This window comes from Podarcis bocagei (genome assembly GCF_964188305.1).
Source record: "Podarcis bocagei genome assembly, chromosome: 4".
Lineage (NCBI taxonomy): Eukaryota > Metazoa > Chordata > Lepidosauria > Squamata > Lacertidae > Podarcis > Podarcis bocagei.
The window spans coordinates 37635692-37656852 of NC_138128.1; the positions used below are offsets into that span (position 1 = coordinate 37635692).

Below are 21161 nucleotides of genomic sequence, written 5' to 3' on the forward strand. Positions count from 1 at the left end.
ATAATAATAATAATACTTTATTTATACCCCGCCCAACAGGCTGGGTTTTTCCAGCCACTCTGGGCAGCTTCCAACAAAGTATTAAAATACAGTAGTCTGTTAAACATTAAAAGCTTCCCTAAAGAGGACTGCCTTCAGATGTCTTCTAAAAGTCTGGTAGTGGTTCTTCTCTTTGACATCTGGTGGGAGGGCGTTCCACAGGGCGGGTGCCACTACCGAGAAGGCCCTCTGCCTGGTTCCCCGTAACTTGGCTTCTCGCAGTGAGGGAACCACCAGAAGGCCCTCGGCGCTGGACCTCAGTATCGGGCAGAATGATGGGGGTGGAGAAGCTCCTTCAGGTATATGTACAAGATGCATGGGGGAACTGAGATAAAGAATAAAAGACTCATGTATGTTAGACTAATGCCTGACCATTCCAGTCATCTTTACCCATTTTCTTGTTGCTTCCGTGTCTACGTAAGACAGAAGTGCAGAAAGTTATTTTAAAACAACAACAAGAAAACTACGGCAGGACACCGCTAAGTCTGTCTCAAGCATCTTATGAGGGAAAGCAATGAAAGTAAGAAATTAAGATACAATCTAGCTTCGGAGGGCAAGTCATCAGCTATTTCATGTGTGATCTTTCAGAAAGAGAGTATGGCGCTCTTGGAATAAGAGGGCAGCTTGGCTAAACAGGTTGTACCTGTCGAAGAATAATATCATTAATGGCTACTAGCCATGATAGCTAAGCTCTGCCTGCACATTCAGAGGCAGCAATGCTTCTTCTGAACACCAGTTGCTGGAAACCATAGGTGGGGAGTGTGCTCTTGGGCCTGAATCCTGTTTGCCGGTTTCCTGTAGCCATCTGGTTGGTCACTGTGAGAACAGGGTGTTGGACTACATAGACCACTGGCCTGATTCCACAGGCTCTTCCTAGATCATTATTAATGGCTGGCCAGTTTATTCAAATCCTGGGGCCACAATGAAAATACAATGCAAACTCATGTGTGCATTCTAATTATACTACTAATAAATCTGCATTAACATAATGGATGTTAGGCCACAATTAGTGAAAATATTGCTATCTTCAGTTATGTTATGCCCTGTGGCACACTGCCAAACGCAGATGGCTGTTGTTTAAGATTAGGATCACTTCATCGATCAACTGCTTATCAACGTTTAACAAAGAAAACATTTTATCTCAAAAGTATGCAAGCACTGCCAAAAAAAGGAGCAAAAAAGCAAAGTGCTGCAGCATGGATTAATTTAAATCAAGGTGAAATGAAAGTTCTTTTTCAATTTTTCATCCAAAATAATGTCTCTCACTGTGAAATTCATGTGTTTCCTGGCTGCTATAAAAACAGTGAAAGGCATTTGTTTAACACCGAGCAGAGCCCAGGAGCATAATTCAAAACATTTTTTTGCATATGTGCAACAAGCGCTGTAGAATTACATCTGCACAATGTAATTCTACAGCGCAAATAATAATTTACTTTTAGTCTAAGAATACAATCCTGAAAAGCCAATAATAAAATATAAAATTTTGATAGATACAAAAGGAAGAGGGGCTTTGCTCTGCCACACTTGCAATTGTATGAGGCAGCTTGTTTGTGTTGGTTAAAGGAATGGATTGTATTGGATAATGCAGATATTTTAGACTTGGAAGGCCAAGACTTAAACTTTGGCAGGCATGAATGTGTTCGTTATGAACCACATTCTCAGGAAGAATTTGTATAGAGTCTGGGAGAAATATAAAAATCTGCTAGAAAGAAAAACACCCCACATCGAAGCAATTACAATTAAGAGAATTAATATGGACAGACAATGGGCAACTTACAGGGAACTGCTGGACTTTGCAGGGGGTGAACCCAGACTGAAACCTATGGAGAACTTAAGAAGCCAAGTAACGGATTGGTTACAATACCACCAAATATATGCTACGTTTAAGGTAGACCAAAAAAATAAATAAATGTTTTTTTGGACCAAAGCTCACAATTTGAAAAAGAACTTTTACAAAATAAGGATAAACTTCTGTCTAAAATGTATAATTTCTTATCAGAATGGGAAACAATAAACAAGCCAGAAGAGTTTATGTATGCAACAACAGTGGCCCGTGTTCTGTTAGCCCAAAAATGGAAAGTGAGCGAAGTCCCTTGTAAAGAGGACTGGCCACTTATGATGTTAGAATATGCAGAACTTGCAAGAAGAACGTATATTTAAAGAAGAGTGGGAAATATTTAATATATGCAAAATAATTGTACACAGCTGATCCATTTTATTTGCTTAGTAAAATGAAGATAAATATTCGTAATTTCGAATGAAGCACACTGCAAAGTTCAAATAGTTGGAAGACTTAAAATAGGAGTACAAATATCAACCATAGAGGCTTCCATGCATAAACCAAGTGACAAACAGTTCCGCATCTCCTACCTCCTTGCTAGTCTGTGGTTGCAGAAAGCACATGACTTGTGACTCACTCCTCCCCAACAGTTTTTATACATATACAGTGGTACCTTGGGTTACAGACGCTTCAGGTTACAGACTGCACTAACGCAGAAATAGTACCTTGGGTTAAAAACTTTGCTTCAGGTTGAGAACAGAAATTGCACGGTGGTGGCAGCAGGAGGCCCAATTAGCTTAAGAACAGTTTCAGGTTAAGAATGGACCTCCAGAACGAATTAAGTTCAAGACCCAAGGTACCAATGTAAAAGCAGCCTTTGGTTCAATATAATTGATAGGGGATCATAATACCATTTAAGTCATTACAATAAAAAACTTTTAACATTATTCAATGGGAGAGAGTAAATTCTTTGACTGTGTGACATCTGTTAGTCATAGAGCAGACATATTGAAATTAAGTTATTTAAGTCACTTAAGTCCATCCATTTCAAGCAATCTACTCTGAGTTTGACTAATGTTGGATATAACCTTATGTATTTTATCCTGTCCCCTGAGACAGGTACATTTCCAATACTGGAGATCAAATAACTCTTCACTTCGAAATTCTCAGGTGGCACAGCAAAATAAGTAAATAATAGATAGTATTACGTAACTGAGACAGCCATCTAGCGCTACTTTTGCAACATTATCATGTTACTTTTTCAGTATGTGCCTCACCTGTTTATTTATTCATTTATAGAAGGACACCCTGCTCCTATACAACAAGTCTTTGCTCCCACAATTTCTTTGCAACCCAAAGGCCTGGATACTGCCAGTGCTAGCTACTAGAAATGGTTGTTGTTGTTTAGTCGTTTAGTCGTGTCCGACTCTTCGTGACCCCATGGACCAGAGCACACCAGGCCCTCCTGTCTTCAGAAATGGTTACAAACAGCAAAATAAATACCGTATTTTTCGCTCTATAACACGCACCCGACCATAACACGCACATAGTTTTTAGAGGAGGAAAATCCGTAGGCATGCCACCCGTAGGCATTTCCTCCATAACACGCCCAGACATTTCCCCTTACTTTCTAGGAGGAAAAAAGTGAGTGTTATGGTGCAAAAAATACGGTAAATCCTAACATGTCATAGCCATGCATTTGTTATTTCTAATCCTGTTTATACACACCCTACTCTCTAACTTCCCTTTGCAATTAAAAGTCAAACTTTTAAAATTTTGTAATAAAAATAGTAAGTTAAATATGGTTCATTTTATAATAAAGAACTGCAAGAATCGCCCCACCCAAAGTCTTATACTATTTCAACTACCCAGGGAGAGAGAGAGAGCTACCAAAACATATGGGAGGTGGATTTTTAAAATCAGCCAGCTGAAAGAGAAATGCTTCACGAATCAAAAGCTGAGATGTCAGCAGGTGGAGAGGCAGACTCCTAAGGTTACAGAGACCTAACAAGCAACAGTACCAAGCTCACTTATTTTCCATTTTAGCCAAAGAACTACACTGCAGGAATAGTTATCCACTTTGGCCAAAGAATGGTCAGCAGGAAGAATTAAGAGTACGCTTGCAGAAAGAAAGTTAGGTTATCCAGTGATGAATCCACCACAAAATTCTCCTGTATAAGTCCCAAAGAAATGAACAGGCAGCAGCGCTCTTGCATTTCAATGGGTTTATGCTGGGAAACATATTGGTGGATTGCATCCCTTGTCTCATTTGCAGCAAAAAGGAAGATTTGTGTATGACCTTCCCTCCTCTGACACAAACAGGAGGAGACTCCCAGAGGCAAAGGAAACTGGTGATGGATATGGGGATAAGGATGGATATCAAACCAGAGAGATGAAAGGTGAAAGAGGACAGTGAATTTGGAGCATTCATCACTGGCAGCAAGTTGAAGAGCAAGAATCCAGCAGAACAAAGGGAAGCATAAAAGAATTCAGCTCTGGGTAGCAAACTGCAAATGCCTCATAAAGAAAACTGAAAAAAGTAGATCTGCACACATGTTTGGACCAACGTTATTGGGGGAGAGGAAAATAACGAATAAGCCACATAATTATTTTTTTAAAAAACATGTATTGAGCAAGCAGCAAACTCCTGTTAATTCCATGGAAATGGTTTCTGTGCAAAACACAAAGTATGCATGCACCCTACATGTCTAGCCATAATTTAATTTTCAACAAGATCGGCGTTTTCAGACAGCAACAGCAAATCATGTGGCAATTTAATCTATTTTAATTTAAATGGTTAGCATTTTGTTAATAGAAGCCATTATATATAATTAAATGCAGAACAAAAAGGGCTGAAACAGTACACTTCGAAGTCCTGTTGATTACCACAAGGTCAAACAGAACAAACATTCCAATTCACCAACTATTTGTTCTCCACAAACTGAAAAGACCCAAGCATGCTTAACACATTTCTCTGGCCATTCCTTGACTGTATCAAAGTTTAAGCTTTTTAAAGAGGCAGCAGCAGTGAAAAGAGCCAGATCAAGGGTTTTGGAATATGTTTTAAAAGCCTTATGTCATCAAACTTGGACTTGTCTTTGGATTAAGTGTTATGACCTGGGAGACCAGGGTTTGAATTTCCACTAAGTCATGAAGCTCACTGGGTGACCTTGGGCCATTCACCATCTCTTAGCCTAACCTACCGTATTTTTCGCCCTATAGGACGCACTTTTTCCCCTCCAAAAATGAAGGGGAAATCTGGGTGTGTCCTATGGGGCGAATGCAGGCTTTCGCTGAAGCCTGGAGAGCGAGAGGGGTCGGTGCACACTGACCCCTCTCGCTCTCCAGGCTTCAGGAAGCTCTGCGCAACCCTCGGGAGACCGGCTCCGAGGGTTGCACAGAGCTGCCTGCAGTCCCCGGGTCAGCACAGCTCTGCGCGGCCATCGGGAGCGGGGCGCTAAGTCCCGCCCCGCTCGGGATGGCGGTGCAGAGCTGCCTGCAGTCCCGGGATCAGCGCACTTCTCCCCATCGCCAGCCCCACAAGCTCGGGGGACAGCGGGGGGGCAGAGCGTGCCTTCCCACTGTTCCCCGACCTGGTTCTTCCAGCCCCGCACCTGGGGGGGAAATAATTTTTTTTTCTTTATTTCCCCCCCAAAAAAACTAGGTGCGTCCTATGGGCCGGAGCGTCCTATGGGGTGCAAAATACGGTACCTCACAGGGTTGTTGTGAGGATGAAATGGGGAAGAGAACCATGTACACCACCTTGAGCTCCTTAGAAGGAAAAAGGTGGCATAGATATGTAATAAACAAACAAACCTTCACTTTTAAGTCAGATAGATAGATAGATAGATAGATAGATAGATAGATAGATAGATAGATATTAAAGCAAATAGAGCCAGAAATCATGTCAGCCCCCTTGTGCGAGACCACAGGTATGGCCGTTCCATCTAATAGGTTTCCTCTTGAAGTCCAATGTTTATTTATTATAGTAAAGAAAGGCTTCATAGCTATGCAAGACAACACCAGTGCTTCAACTGCAAAGTACATGATCTTGCAGAAAAAAGCATCTACCTCCATCCTACAAAGCAACAGCTCCGTTTTTTGTCGATCACCACCTCCTGTACAGTTGTACCTTGGTTAGCGAACTTAATCCATTCCAGGAGTCAGTTCGACTCCCAAAACCATTCGCAAACCAAGGCACAGCTTCCTGCACAGAGTTTCCTGTACTCAAGTGGAAGCCGCGTCAGAAGTTCAGCTTCTGAAAAACGTTTGCAAACCGGAACACTTACTTCCAGGTTTGCAGCGTTCGGGAGCCAATTTGTTCGGCAACTAAGCCGTTCAATAACCAAGGTACGACTGTATACTGTATCCTTACTTCCTCCAAACCTAGTATTCCCAATACACCACCCCTTGACTTTATATGCACGCCTGCTAGTCAAAAAATGACAACATAGCTAGATCCGAACTCAACACCCATCTCATCAAAGGGATAATAGTGCTTATGGATGCTCAGGATTGGGCTGCAGGCTTTTTGCCATGTTAATGAAATAGTTGCCCTGTCTACTTTTTCCAAGATTTGACTTGCTAAACATTCTGCCCTCATGGGATTAACCAGGGCTCCATGTCACATAAGTTTTCACAGCCCAAAGTTATAGGTCCTAAGACTTTCAGTTTCCTGTCATGTAACCCTATCACGGGCATCCCCAAACTCGGCCCTCCAGATGTTTTGGAACTACAACTCCCATCATCCCTAGCTAACAGGACCAGTGGTCAGGGATGATGGGAGTTGTAGTCCCAAAACACCTGGAGGGCCGAGTTTGGGGGTGTCTGCCCTGTCACAAAATGGAAAAGCTTATCAGGGTCTACGAGGGTAAAAAGGCTCAGTTATGCGAAACAATGGTGATTAGTAAGAAATAACTGGTCATTTTAGCAACCAATCCCCGATAAAGTAGTATGGTTGGCAGTTTGGACCAGTTCCCATGCAAGGTCGGAGGGCCGATAGTAAAAAAACCCCACACCAAATAAACAGTGAATGTCTATGTGTCTTCTCAGAAGTAAATCTACTTTAGTACAGCTTACCCCAAGGTAAATGTGAATTCTTTCACAATGTAGTTGGGTTACAGCTCTAATAAAAAAGAAAATGCTTCATGCAACTTATTCATTCATTCACAAAAACTAGGAGTTAAAATGCAGGATACAAAATGAAAAACAGAGTTTTTTCTGTTAAGAGCCAATCATATTCAATCACCTATCTACAAGTAATTATTAATGGAAATATGGAGGTTATTTCTATTGCAACAGCCACATTGGAATGAATGGTAGGAGCAAGGAATTTTGTTTTGTGATATAAAAAATGTAAAAACTGTAACAGCCTGTTTTTATTTTATGTAATAACCTGAGGGGGGGGAGAGTATTTCTTAAAACTCTGGTTAACATCCCCGCCCCAAGAAAGCTCATTTTAAAATTAATACATTTTTACACCTGAAAGCGTGTATGCCCATCTCCCAAGCCGCCTGTTATTTAGAGGGAGAAAAGCTTCAGAAGGGTCCTGCAGCGTATCAGTGTCAGCACAGAGCCAAGTGTAATTTTCACAAATGCCACCTCAGCACTGCCTGTACCAGAGACCATTCACAGCTTTGGAGGGGGAGGGGAAAGGATAATCTTAAAGGGCTAGCAACCCTCTGAGAAAAAGAATCGAAAAGCATCCTTGTATGCTAAAGGGTGCTACAGAAATGAGCAAGGATAGCAATCCCCATTTGTCTGCTGCAGCTAGAAGCTCAAAACCTCGGGCAAGGCCAAGTTCTATACTGGCTTGCCAGGGTTTTGTTATTTGTTGACTGGCTCATAAAAGTTGTCTGTCAGCACCAGCAAGGCCCGACAGGATGCCATCTCCTGATCTGCGGTAGCCTGCCGGAAAAAACTAGCCAACAGTTTTTGACCCGGGGTTTCATTCTAAATCACACGTCACGGACACAGAGGTACTCCGCTCCACAGCCGACATAATTTGTGATATAAGCCATACTAAACCTGGGCTGAGCAAGAATAGCAAAATTACACTTGTAAAACCATAATTTAACACAGGAGGTAACTGTACAGATACAGCAGCTAAGCCACACAAAACCAACACCACACAGACCCACATTTGTGGCAGACAGATTAGCCACACATTTCTAGTGGAATACAGCAGAAAGTTTGGCACCAGTTAATTCCACAGCAGAAAAATGATCTTCCATTTAATCCGTTTAGCAAAAGTTACCCAGAATATAGAATTCTGAATATCATCACCCATAGGAAGAGTTTAAAACAGAGAAAGATACACTTTTTCCTTTATGATAATGAGCAGCTGTTTAGGTTTTTTAAATAACTCCTTCAGACAGAAATAAATTCACTGTGAGCATTTACTATGCATGCGTACCCCTAAATTTGAAGACATCTACAGAAGAATGATCCCACTGATTGGGTTTAAAGTAGCTGGCTTTGTTAAAAGAAGTGTTAGGTGTGTATAAAATAGATTCAAAACAATTACTAATCTATATCTATTTGGAACGTACACTTTCAAAATTAGTTTGGCTTGAAAAATTTATGAGATTCAGATAGGAAGGCTTTGAATAACTCTAAATATATTGAAATAATGAGTAACAAGCATTTTTATAAGGCACATGGCATGAAACAAAAGACTCAATATTCTCTACCACAAATCCTTAGGATATCTCCAGCAGACGCTAAATCTCAGACATATCCCACTGGTTCAGTATGGTTTTTGGAAAACCCTAGCATTAGTTCCATAATTAAAAAGCAGTGGGGTAGGAGAACATGCATACAAAAAACAGGAGGCCAAACTAGACAAGTTCCCATCCCCAAATCAAATCCATGGTGGCGGAGACTCACCAATTCTGCAAAAGCCTAAATATGCCTTCAAAGGTGTGATTAGTCTGTTGACATCAAAGCATTTCCAAGTCTCGGACAGCCACAAACACATGCCAGACTGTGCAAGATCAGGGTCAAGACGTCTTCCCAGTATCCAACTCTTTCATGGTGACACTAACGCTTTATTACCACATACACACACCCTTGCTAGACAACACCCAGCCCGAGAACTTCAAAAGCACAGCAAGGCTTCTTCTTCTATATGGCAGACTTCAACGCCACCTTTGCACATGAACCAATTTTGAGTGATTAAGACCTGCTCTGTGAGTCAACCGCCCTCATTCCCATGCAACTGCAGAGTAGAATACAGCTTCTGAAACCTCCCCCCCCCCCCGCTCCTGTTTCCTTGGGCCTTGCTTTTATTCATGGCCATTACTTCACTTTTCTTACATGTGCTAAGAAACAAGGTAATTGTAATTAAAGCCTGCCCTACCCTCCCAGGCCTACCTACCAACCCAGGGAACCAGTCTCACTGGGAAGGCACCAGTGTACTGAAAGACAACCAAAGAACTGCAGGCAAAGCCAACCTCAAAGTTACTGGTGCGGTGAACACAGAAAGGGAGAGAGAAGAGTGAGGTTTTCATGAATTCTACAGGCATGTGTGTTATGAGTGATTCAAAATTCCTGGATCCAGTTGAGCAACTTGCAATAATCTCTGGAAAGGTGCCCATATAAACCTAAGATCAGCAAGCAGCCTACAGAAAGTTACAGTTTGTCCTTTACAGGGCAGTTTTGTTTCTTGTGGGGTCTGGAGTTTGCCAATAGGTGCAGAAGCTCACACAAGGAGGGCAAGGCAGCAGGTGCTGCCCCAGTTACCTGTAGCCTCACAAGCCCATGCCTCAGGAGGCCCCAACAACGCAGACCCTGATAAGCTGCTGCAAAGTCGCTGTGGTCCTGTTCTGTGCTGGGTACAGCAAAAGCACCACTACTTTCTACCCACCTGCTCCCACCTAAGACTCAGGGCGAAGGGGGCACAGAACAGTTGCTGCTTGCATTCCCACCCCCCTCATAAAAGCAGGTGAATGAGTGGTGGATGCAAGGAACAGCTGCCATGTTCTCTAATCACTCCTTGTTTCTCTGACTCAGTGAAGGGGCCCTTGCCACTCATTTGCCCTCTTTCACTACACACTGCTGCAGAGAGGATTTCACCTGCTGGGTCAAATCCCCACAACTGTGGTGCCCAAAGAGAAAGCACAGGTGCAAACTGCTCACTCACTGAGCGGCCACCTCATCCTCTTGTTTGCTCACCTATGTTTCTGCTCTGAGTGCTGCAATGGTGGTGGATGCATAGTAATCTGGCCTTTTCAGTCAAGCCAGTGAGGAACACACCAGGTGAGGTGCTGCTGTTGCTTGAGGGTAGCCAAACATCTCCAAGCACAGAATCACCCAAAAATGCTGGGAAAGGGTGCTGCTGTGTGTAAGGCGCTGGGAGCAACTTCAAGCAGGCATCGTGCCTGCCACAGGGCAGTGCCACACGCATTGCGGCCAACCTGTCAAGTGGAAGCGTTGAAACCTGGCCCAGTAAGGAGGACTGAGCTCCCTGCAGTGCGAAATGAGGTGGCCCCTTCTTCCACTGCCACCAGCTGGCCCCTGGCAAGCCTATGCTTACCCTCTGAGGACCACAATGGTGGGGACTGGGCAAGAGGATATCTCAGTTGGCAGAGCATGAGACTCCCAATCTCAGGGTTGTGGGTTCAAGCCCCACATTGGGCAAAGGATTCCTGCACTGCAGGGTGTTGGACTAGATGAGTCTTGTGGTCCTTTCCAATTCTACAATTCTGTGATTCTATGGAGACAGGAACGACCAAGAAGCAGCTCCCAGACTTTCTCTCTCTCTCCCTGACCAGTGCCAGGGTACCCACTCCTTCCAGCCATCCTGCCCACAGTGTGTGTGTGTGTGTGCGCGCACACACACATGTGCAATCTTATGCCCACTTGCTCACTCTTTCTTGCTTCGTTCGTGTAGTAGACAGGGATGCACTTGGGAGGAAGGAGGTTGTCGCCCCCACCCCCGCCAAAAACCTGCAACCAGCCCTCAGGGGGGAGAATAGTCCAGCAGGCTTTAGGGCCGCGTCCCGCTTTTGCCCTCTGCAATGTCCACATCAGCCACAGGATTAGGAATGTTGCCTGGGGCCCTCCTGCAAAATGGAGCGGGGTGTGTGGAGAGGATAGAGTACAAAGCCTCTCATTTCGCCCCCTCCCTTTCCCGGCTTTTTCTTCTGGCTCTTTTAAGGTCAGGAGCCTAGGACGCGCCGGCCCGGAGAGGGAGGAGTGGGCTTTTTCTTCTTTTTTTCTGCCGCTGCTGCTCCTCCGCCCCCGTCGCTCCTCGGAGGAGCAGGAAGAACCTGGCCAGGAAAGTTGGTGCAAAGTTTTGCGGCTGAGTTGGGAGGGGGGAGGAGATCCGGCTGCCGCGCGCCTGTGACACGTAGCCCGATCGGTTCCCCCGCCCCTCCTCCTGCTCCTTGCCTCCCTGCCGAGGGGACGGAGCACCGGCGAGAAGCGTGCGCCCCGCTCGGGTCGCCCTCCGTCTTCCAGGGGGAGGAATGCGGAGAGAGGGGCAGCTCCGCAGGGGGGGACGCAGGAGGACAGCCCGTGCCGGCGCCTCCTCTCTGCCTCCACGTCGGCAAGCAGCTCGCTCGCTCCCTCCTCCCAACCCCCCCTTTCTTTCTCTCCGCTGCCCCCGCTCCGCACCCCCGCCCCGCATTCCCGCAGCCACCGCCTCCCCGTCTGCTCTCCCGCCGCACCCGGCCCGCGCGCCCGCCCTCCTGCCCCGTACGTGGCACTCACTCCGGCCCGTGCCTGCTTAGCTCGCTCTGCTGGAGAAGCCCCGAAGCGCTCCCGGGAAAGCGGCGAGGCACCTTCCCGTCTGCTATATGGGGGAGAGGCTGCCAATCCCAGGCTCACACGTCAGACGAGCCGGGCCCCTTCCCTTTCCCTTCCTGGGAAGGCCCGGCCCAGCTGCCAGCGACTGGGGAGGCGCGGAGAGGCTCTGGGTCAAGCGACGCCGACGCTGCCGCCTGAGCTGCAAGTCCCCCAACTAGCCCCGCCGCCAAGGGAGGCGAATTCTCCCATTTTGACTGAAGGGAAGGGTTCCAAAAAATAACTCTTCCCCCTGCCACCTCCTCCATAGCAAAACGTGGCGACCATGTGCACGTTTACTCAGAAACAAAACCTTCGGCATGTATTCCGAGGAAACGTGTAAAAAGATCGTGCCGCGTGCCTGCAATCCTAAACTCGCAGACCACCACGGAATAAGCCCCGGGAACTCGGTGAGACTTAACACGGAGTCGGAGTGAATATGCTCGAGAAATATAGGGAACCAGGCAGAGGGCTTTCTCGGTAGTGACACCCGCTCTGTGGAACGCCCTCCCACCAGATGTCAAAGAGAAAAATAACTACCAGACTTTTAGAAGACGTCTGAAGGCAACCCTGTTTAGGGAAGCTTTTAATGTTTAATAGAGTATTGTATTTTAATATTTTGTTGGAAGCCGCCCAGAGTGGCTGGGGAAACCCAGCCAGATGGGCGGGGTATAAATAACAAATAAATTATTTATTATTATTATTATTATTATTATTATTATTATTATTATTATTATTAACAAATATTCAGTTTTAATCGTGGACCTCAGGTGTTCAAATCAAAATACTTTGCCTATAATTTCAACATCGGCACAGGAGGCAGAAACCGCCCACACCCACACCATACGATCCAACACATTTAAAGCACAAGGCTTACCTCAAATAATTCTGGGAGTTGTAGTTTAAGGGGGCAGGAAAAACTCTAGGGGTTAGATACCTGTATGAGAATGCCTTGTCACCATAACCTAGCGATTCTTGTACACAGCACATAGGTTACATTTCATAGGTGGTTTCCTTACAAGTGGAGTTGGATAAAATAGTGCTCTTGGGGGAAAAGTAGGGGAGTGTATGGAACAGCAGTACGCCATATTGCACCAACCACTTGAGTAGGAAGTAAACAGTTGTACTTAATTTTCAACCATCAACTTTCCTCTGCCAGTAATTAAATAAAGAAACAACTGTAATCTAAGAGCCACATCACACAATGCAATAATTACTTAAATCTACCCTTGACTTTTAAAACCATTATTTCTATCTTCAGAAGATGGACAACAATTATTTACCCTCTCTTCTGATGTTTAAAGTATCTGAGAACTGTTAGCATATCTGTTCCCGCTACATCATCTTTTAAGTTGTTAAACCCTCAAACGTTATTCAGCATTTCTTCATCTAAATATGCTTCCTAGAACAGTTATCGTTTGTGTAGCTCTCATAAGATTTTCTTTTAATTCAAAATTGACAACATTCTACTTGAACTGGGATACACAGAACTGAAAACAACTTCAGATGTGGTTTTATAAGCACCAAGCAGAGCAGTAGTACAGTACTATTGCTCTGGGTCAACAAGACATGATGTTCTTGTTGATACAGACTAAAACAGGTTTGGTCTTATGTGCCATTGCATCATATTGCAGACCTGTCTTTCGCTGTTCATCCACTACTTTATGATTCTTCCATTTTTATCCGAAATGCTGCTAGTTGGCCATCTCCTTATACTTGTGCATCTGATTATTATTTCTTACATGTAATACTTCATATGGTAGCAACTATCTGTCTCCTTTTCTCAGTCCCTTCAGTATCGTCTGCAGATTTTATAAGCATGTTGCCTGCTCTGTCCAAGTCTTGCAGAAGATCCTGGAACACTGCCAGGACATGGTTTGATCTCTCTTTATAGTCTGATATTGATCCACCTGTTGCAAACCTTGCATTCACTAGCTAAACAAATAGGTGCCCAATTCTCTCTATGTAATACGGAGTCTGTTCCCTGATTCACATTACCTAGTATTACCGAAATATATTATTCTTGAATATTTATTGCAAATTGTCAGCAAGGAGAGTGCTTAACAATGGGCCTGACTTAGCTTAGCATGGCATGGGTGTAAATAAATTCATGAAAGAGCAAAGTGGCTGCAAACTGCTTCTTAGGAGCCCACACATTTGCACGGTCCTGGTAAGCCATAGTTTGGCTTACCGTATCATGTGAATGAGGCCAGTATCAACCTGTCTTTTAACCTAGACAACATACTTGAGGTTTCTTGAATAATGTAATGAAAGACCAAGGCTGTCATTTTTAGGATGTTTAAGGAATAAGTCCTATTAATTACACATGCTTAAAATAAAACATGCCTCTTCTGCATCAGTTTTTACAGCCCCAGCAAGCACTGTAACTCTGCAATGGTTTGAGTTTATCCCCGAAGGTGTACTCTTCCATTGTCTCCCAAGACAGACAGATGCCAACATCAAAAGAATCATATTACACGTCAAAAGACACAGTCCAAATGCATATCAGCTGCATTTTTATTTGTTCAGAAAGTGTGATGTTATGACAAAAAATCAGAAAGAACAAAGCTGTGTTTAGACTAGTAAAACAGTCAAATATCACTGTGTTGAACAGCAACTTTTTATTGTGGTCAGTCTTCCCTATTCACTCAGGTTCACAGCTTTGAGTCAGGAAGAAAGAAACGGTTAGGAATTAAGTAATATAAAGATGACCACTTACACGAGACCAACTCCTGGGCAACCACATACAGTGGTGCCTCGCAAGACGAAATTAATCCGTTCCGCGAGTCTCTTCGTCTTGCAGTTTTTTCGTCTTGCGAAGCACGGCTTATTAACGGCTTAGCGGCTATTAACGGCTTAGCGGCTTTAAGAAAAAGGAAACAAACTCGCAAGACGTTTCGTCTTGCGAAGCAAGCCCATAGGGAAATTCGTCTTGCGAAGCGACTCAAAAACCGCAAAACCCTTTCGTCTAGCGAGTTTTTCGTCTTGCGAGGCATTCGTCTTGCGGGGCACCACTGTATATGCATGGTGCCGGGAAATCAATGAACAAATGGATTCAAGCCTGGAAATGGCGGGGGAGAGCTGGAGAGTCCTCGTGGCTTTTGAGGACACCCTTCCCAGAGCCCGAAGATAATGTCAGTGAGGTGACTGGTGGCACAGGTGGGCTTAGTTTAGGCTGCTCAGCCTCCCCACCTAACAGCTGACATGTGGGGTAGTGCAACAGCAGCCAACACTTTTCCACACATCCTCTAACCTCCAGCCAGCCCCAGAGCTTCAATTCTAGTTTTGGATATTTTTGGATCCAGTATTTTTGATCTGGATTGGAGAAAGAGTGGCAGAGAGGGTGTTTAAAGGGTGCTCCCCAATTACACAATTTTCACTCATGTGCACGGGGTCCCAGAACGTACCCCCCCATAAGTAACGGGGGAGCCTGTATTGCCTTTCATAGAGCTTGGCTCACAGTACATAATTTAATTCCCCAAACTGCACACGTCCCCTTTCTCTTCCATATTGCAAAGCAAAATCCTCAAGTATAGAAAAATCCTTTAATATCAAATAGAGTTAAATGCAATCAAAATAAGTTGTGCTTAGAACCTTGCCATATCTCCCTCAAGAAGTACAGTGGAACCTTGGTTCCTGAATGGCTTAGTTGCTGAACAAATCAGCTTCCGAGCGCCGCAATCCCAGAAGGAAGTGTTCCGGCTTGCAAACGTTTTTCGGAAGCCGAACATCCGATGCAGCTTCTGCTTGAGTGCAGGAAGTTCCTGCAGCTAACCGGAAGCTGCGCCTTGGTTTTCAAATGGTTTCAGGAGTCGAACAGACTCCCAGAATGGATTAAGTTCGAGAACTAAGGTACCACTGTACTCTCTCATTGCTAGACTACCACCACCCAGCTAGTTCTAAGCTCCTCGGAACCTGGTGAGAATTCTTTTAACTGATTCACATAGTACAATCATCTTCAACTGGAAAAAGTGTTTCACAATTCTTCCTGTCCATTCTCAATGGCCGAGGTCACTAGGTCTATCAATGTCAAAACATGCGAGAAGGAAGGGAAGTGCAGCATTCTGACGCTAGACAATGTTGCATCTCCATATTCACTTCAAAAAAATAATAGTAGTAGTATTAGTAATCCTCATGAGTATAGTGTTTTCATGCGTTCAAAGTGCTTAGCATGTGTTATTCCTCTCTCGCCTTTTAAAGTTTGCAATTATGAGAGAAAGTGTGGGCTGGGTGCGCAACCATACCACTAGGGTCTTAAACGCATGCTGGTCCACACTGAAAACAGAACACTCTTGAGACCCATGTTGTCACACTGAGGGGCTACTTCACAGGAACTGCCTTCTCCACCTTGGCTTTTAACAATTTTAACATTAAAAGCCAAGGCAGAATATAACTTCCTTTCCAGGTAACTGCCCCTACAACAGCAATAACAGCAATCCATAAACTTTCGTGAGAATCAAATACTCTCTTGAACCTCTCCAGGCATTTCTCAGCCAGATCTCCATTTCACCGTGTTTCCTTGCAATGTTTTCACTAAACGTGTTGCAACATTCTACAGAATAAACCACACAATCGATCACATGTACTGCTAATAGATGGTCTGCAGCAAGATTAAATCCATCACAGTATATAACAGGCTACTAGATCTCATTCTGTTGTCTGTGCAAAAAAACACCCTGACATTTAAGCAGATATTTTACATCCTTCAAAATATACGGTTGCAATACGAGATGTGACCTAACATGCCACCAACTCCATGCTGGAGATAAAATATATTCTGGAAGGGTTCCATTGCATCCCATTGTTTTCTGCTCCTAATGTAGGAATTTCTGGTTGTGCCAACATGTCACAGCATGACTTCAACAGGAATTAAAGTTTCCAAATGGGGGAGGACAGCTTGTCATAACTTGCACCTCCCCCACACATCAAGATCAGACATATCCTGTAGGAGGATAAAGAAGAAATTTCAGGGAAGGCAAAAGGTCTGTCTTGACCTGCTTACCCTCCCATTGGATAAAACAGCTTCAGTAAGACTGATTTGCCATTGTTCGCTCACGTTTTTTTTCGTCACAGGAAAAGGTGTTTATAGTATGCCCTCACCATTCTCAGATTATTAGGATGGCACAAGACTCAAGCAAGTGAGCTTACAAGAGGCACAACACCTTTTTAGTAGGTGGGGGGGGGGAGAAAACAGGTCTGCATTGTGGATTCACAAAAAGCAAAACTTTGCAATGAGTAGTTTCACTTAGGCCCTTTAAAAAAATCAGCATTTATTTCTTAATGGCCAGTCTAAAGAACGTAAAAACAAATCTATTAAGTGTGCCAAATAGAAATCAAATTCTGTTACTAATTTTGGAAGAACAGGATTATCCCAGTTATCCAAGAAGGATGTCTAACCCAATCCAACTATTCCCAGAATCAAAAATGGCCAGAAAGCATTCATCACATATCCTAATACATGATGTCTTCAATCAAAGAGTGAAGGGATGGTTTACTATTCAGGAAGCCATTACCTCTACGAAGGTTAATCATAACACATCAAGCCTCTTGTCTGTAACATCATGTTGGGCTGACTATAGCATTCTTCAGATTGAAAATGACTATTAAAGTTCTCAGAGAACTGGTTGTCTGTATCGGGGTCCCCAACCTTGTGACACATGGGGGCCACATTCGAGATTCCAATGCCTAAAGAGGGTGGCAGCTTGAATAAAAATGGGACTCAACATTATTAATTTGCTAATCAAGGTCAAAAGTAAAAAGCCAGAGGTCAACGAAGAAATGTTAACCTGAACTCAATCCATTTTGAAACAATCTAAGTATTATAGAATCTATGTCCTCATATAGCTACACATGCTTACCTGGTCATTTCTGTGGTTGTTTTCTGTTAGCCAAGGCACTGATGTCCAAGTTAAAGTCTGTGACAGACACTCTTAAAATGCCACATAAATGTCCATTTGTAAGTTTTGACCCACACTTGGATTTGACAATTTTCATCTTTGAAAAAAAAATGTATGTGGTGCCAAAGACTATAAGTATGCCTGCAGCAAATTTCTTTAGGTTGGTAAATATATCAGGTAGGCCAGAATAAAAACGATTTTCTTTGTATATGTCACTGGGTGTGGGGATTACCATTGGCTTGCAAATCAACGAATTTCATCTGAAAATAATTCACTTGCCTCTTCCGGTGCCACTTCAAATGGATTCGGAAACATTCCTATATACAGAGGTGCTACTTGGAGGCCAGAAGAAACAATGAAGCTGGTGTATATTTGCAGGGGAAGCACAGGACAGTGGCAGTAGATGGTGTCCCTCGGGACAATGAGGAACAGTGTAGGGCTGAAGGGAAAAGCCAGGAGGGTAACAGCAGCAGCCAAGCAGCTTGGGAGCTGCCCTGAAAGAGTTTGGGGCCACCTGCAGCTGAGGAGCCACAGGCTGGGGACCCCTGGTCTACATATAAGACCAGGGGGTATTATATTTATCTAATCTTGCAAAACTTGTTTCTGGTAGTCTCAAAGAATTTAGATTTGTAGGCATCCACATGAACAATATGATGGTATGATTAATTTATTCATTCAAGGAATTTGTGACCATAAAGATGGCTCAGAGTTTGTAATTACATTTGAAGATAGAATGCTGCATGATAATACCATCAGTGACTAGAGTGTCTCATCCAGTTTTCCCCAACCTGGTGCTCTCCAAATGTTTTGCACTATAACTCTCATCATCCTTAGCAACTGGTGATACTGGCAGGGACTAACAATGTTTAGGTCTAACAATCTTTGGAGGGCACCAGTTTGGGGAAGGCTGGCCCAGCCCATGCAGCAAGATAGGCTTAATACCGGAGGGTTCAGGCTTGCATAACTCCACTTGCCAACTCACTGCAGGCCCTCTGGCATACAGGACACTCAGCACAAGATTCCCACCTGACAGTTTTCACTTGTGCGGCAGTCTGGACAAAAATAACAGGGATTTCTTCTGAGGAGATATTCCTGCCATATACGTTCTCCATATGCCAGTGCAAATGAAATAAGTTCTCACTTTTCTCTTGGGTGAAAGTCTGAAGCCTTGGGAGAAGGGAGGGATTGGCCAGACATGACAGCTGGTTCATTAGCCAAGTCAACATTTGTGGACCTCTGCCACATTTGATGGTTATTTCACCATAAAGCTGCAATTCAATACAAATTTATCTACAGTTGGGATCTATTAGCTTACTTGTGCTCAATATGATTTAACTGCTCAATATGAACTGTGTAAATGTGTTGTTTCAAGTGATATGAAAACTTTCATACACTGTACATACACCTTTCACCCACAGTATTCATTGGTAGCTGGAAGTTAAATATCTGTACACCAAACTTAACCAGTAAGTATCTCAAGGGAAAGGAAATTTCCCAAATAGGGAAGCTAAGAACTTCTTCTGTCGTTAAACTGATTGACCACATTCAGAGGGTCATACTTCATATTTTGTCCACGCACACAATTCCTTCACACCTTCCTTTATTATGGCTTCAGCAATCAAGTGAGGGAGTCTCTAACTATGGTTTATCATTTCAACAAAGTCAGGAAATTCTGGCTATTAACTTCAGTAACTATGAGTTACTAGCCTGACGTGTTCAAAAGCTGGTAATCACAGTTCCCTGGTACAGATGAAATGGGAAACCAAGATTAATCAGTGAGACTTCCTAGTTTGATTACTCATACCACAAAGGGAGGAGTGAAGGGGCTGTGTACATGAAAAAGGCTTGTACGTATCTCGGCTTATTAAACTGAGATAAAATCATCCCAACTAGGCCATTATCTAAGCAATCTTAATATTAAGAGTGGTTCCTTCATTTGAAATGTTTATGGATGTGTGTTTAAATTATCTGCATTGCTTAAGAGAAGTGAAAAGCTACAAGGGACAAAAAAAAAGCATTTTTTAAAAAATGGCTGTCTCAGTATTCTTCAAAAAAGTTATAAGGCAATAGTTGAATTCGTGCTATCTGACCAGGAAGAATACTGAATTATTCAAAAAAACCATAATTCACCATGTAGACCATGGGTAGGCAAACTAAGGCCCAGGGGCCGAATCCAGCCCAATCACCTTCTAAACCTGGCCGTCTGGGAATCAGCGTGTTTTTACATGAGTAGAATGTGTCCTTTTATTTAAAATGCATCTCTGGGTTATTTGTGAGGCCTACCTGGTGTTTTTACATGAGTAGAATGTGTGCTTTTATTTAAAATGCATCGCTGAGTTATTTGTGGGGCATAGGAATTCGTTCATTTCCCCCAAAAAATATAGTCTGGCCCCCCACAAGGTCTGAGGGACAGTGGACTGGTCCCCTGCTGAAAAAGTTTGCTGACCCCTGATGTAGACCATACTAGATACAAGTTTTTTAAAAAATAAAATACTGTTAAATATGCATGCTGTATTTTGAGTATGTGAAGAGCCCAGTTCCTTGCATTTTTGAAATCTACATTCTGTTGGTATTTGAGACAATAAATGACAGAGACTAGGAACAGGATAGGAACTGGTAGTAAGAGAGAAGTGGAAGCAAATGCTGTTACACATTTAGGCTTCATTGAGGAAGAATGCAAGTAGGGGATATGACTGCAGACCAAACTTTAGCAGTGTCGGGAATGAAATTCTAAATAGTTATTCAGAAGAAAGCTGTCATTCAGCCAGTAGACCTTACTTCTAAGTAAAAACACGCAGGATTGTGTTGCATGTCCCATCATGCAAAACAAGAATTGCTTTAAAGTAAATTTGCAGGGGATTAGCAACTGAATCTGCATTTTCTGTTACTCACTATCCTGATTTGAAGAGATACATTTCAAGCTCTTCATATTTTGCTGAGATCACACCAACTCAAATTCTGCAAATGGTTATCTTGTAGTTCATACCAGTTCCTAATCATTTATTACTAAGTTAAATAATTCTTGTCTAATTACAGAGCTTTGGAAGTTTCTACCTTTGTTGCAAAAATATCCTGCTTATTTCTACTCTTCTGCATCTATTCTTTTATTCATTAGCAAGCTACCAATTCATAACATGCAAACCCAGGACTACTAATAAGACTGGTAATGTTGTCTTGCTGCAGTACACTCTAATGCATGGCTACTCTAAGGTAAGTCCTGCAGAGTTCAATGAGACTTATTTTCAGATACGTATAACAAAAAAAATTAAATAAATGTTATAAAAAGATATAATAAAATCTGTAAAGTGGCAAATGGGGAAGCTATTGTAGCCTGGGCCAACATCAAATTCACAAAAACAGCTGGCCTTTGTAATTTAAGCACAGCACAAAACCGAGATGAAGGGCTTTTCAAAGCCAGAGATGTGTCAGCCTGGCAGAAAATAGTATGAACAAGTGCTAAATTCTCCATTGTATGGGTCTCAGTAGTCTATGAACATAACAGGGTCACCAGGTGCAAAGGAGAGCAGGGCTTCTGTACATTACCAGTAGCTTAATATATGGCATTTGCTAGGTGGTTGGTATGTAGGGATAAGGAAAGACACCATCCCTTTTGTGAGAATTGTATCTGACCATCCTAAACTATAGTAGGGAACATTTTA

At 43.3% G+C, this 21161-nt stretch overlaps 1 protein-coding gene across 3 annotated transcripts in view; it reads right to left on the reverse strand.

Annotated features, from left to right (window-relative positions):
• The window catches only part of HDLBP (high density lipoprotein binding protein), a 57967-nt gene that overhangs the window by 36220 nt on the left and 586 nt on the right, over window positions 1-21161 (reverse strand). Inside the window, exon 1 of one of the 3 annotated variants that reach the window (XM_081192527.1) lies at window positions 11534-11629. The exons of the other annotated variants lie outside the window; for them this stretch is intronic. The gene's annotated coding sequence lies outside the window, so the exon portion shown is untranslated. Of the gene's footprint in view, window positions 1-11533; window positions 11630-21161 lie in introns of those variants that run through there. 3 annotated transcript variants of the gene reach the window in all.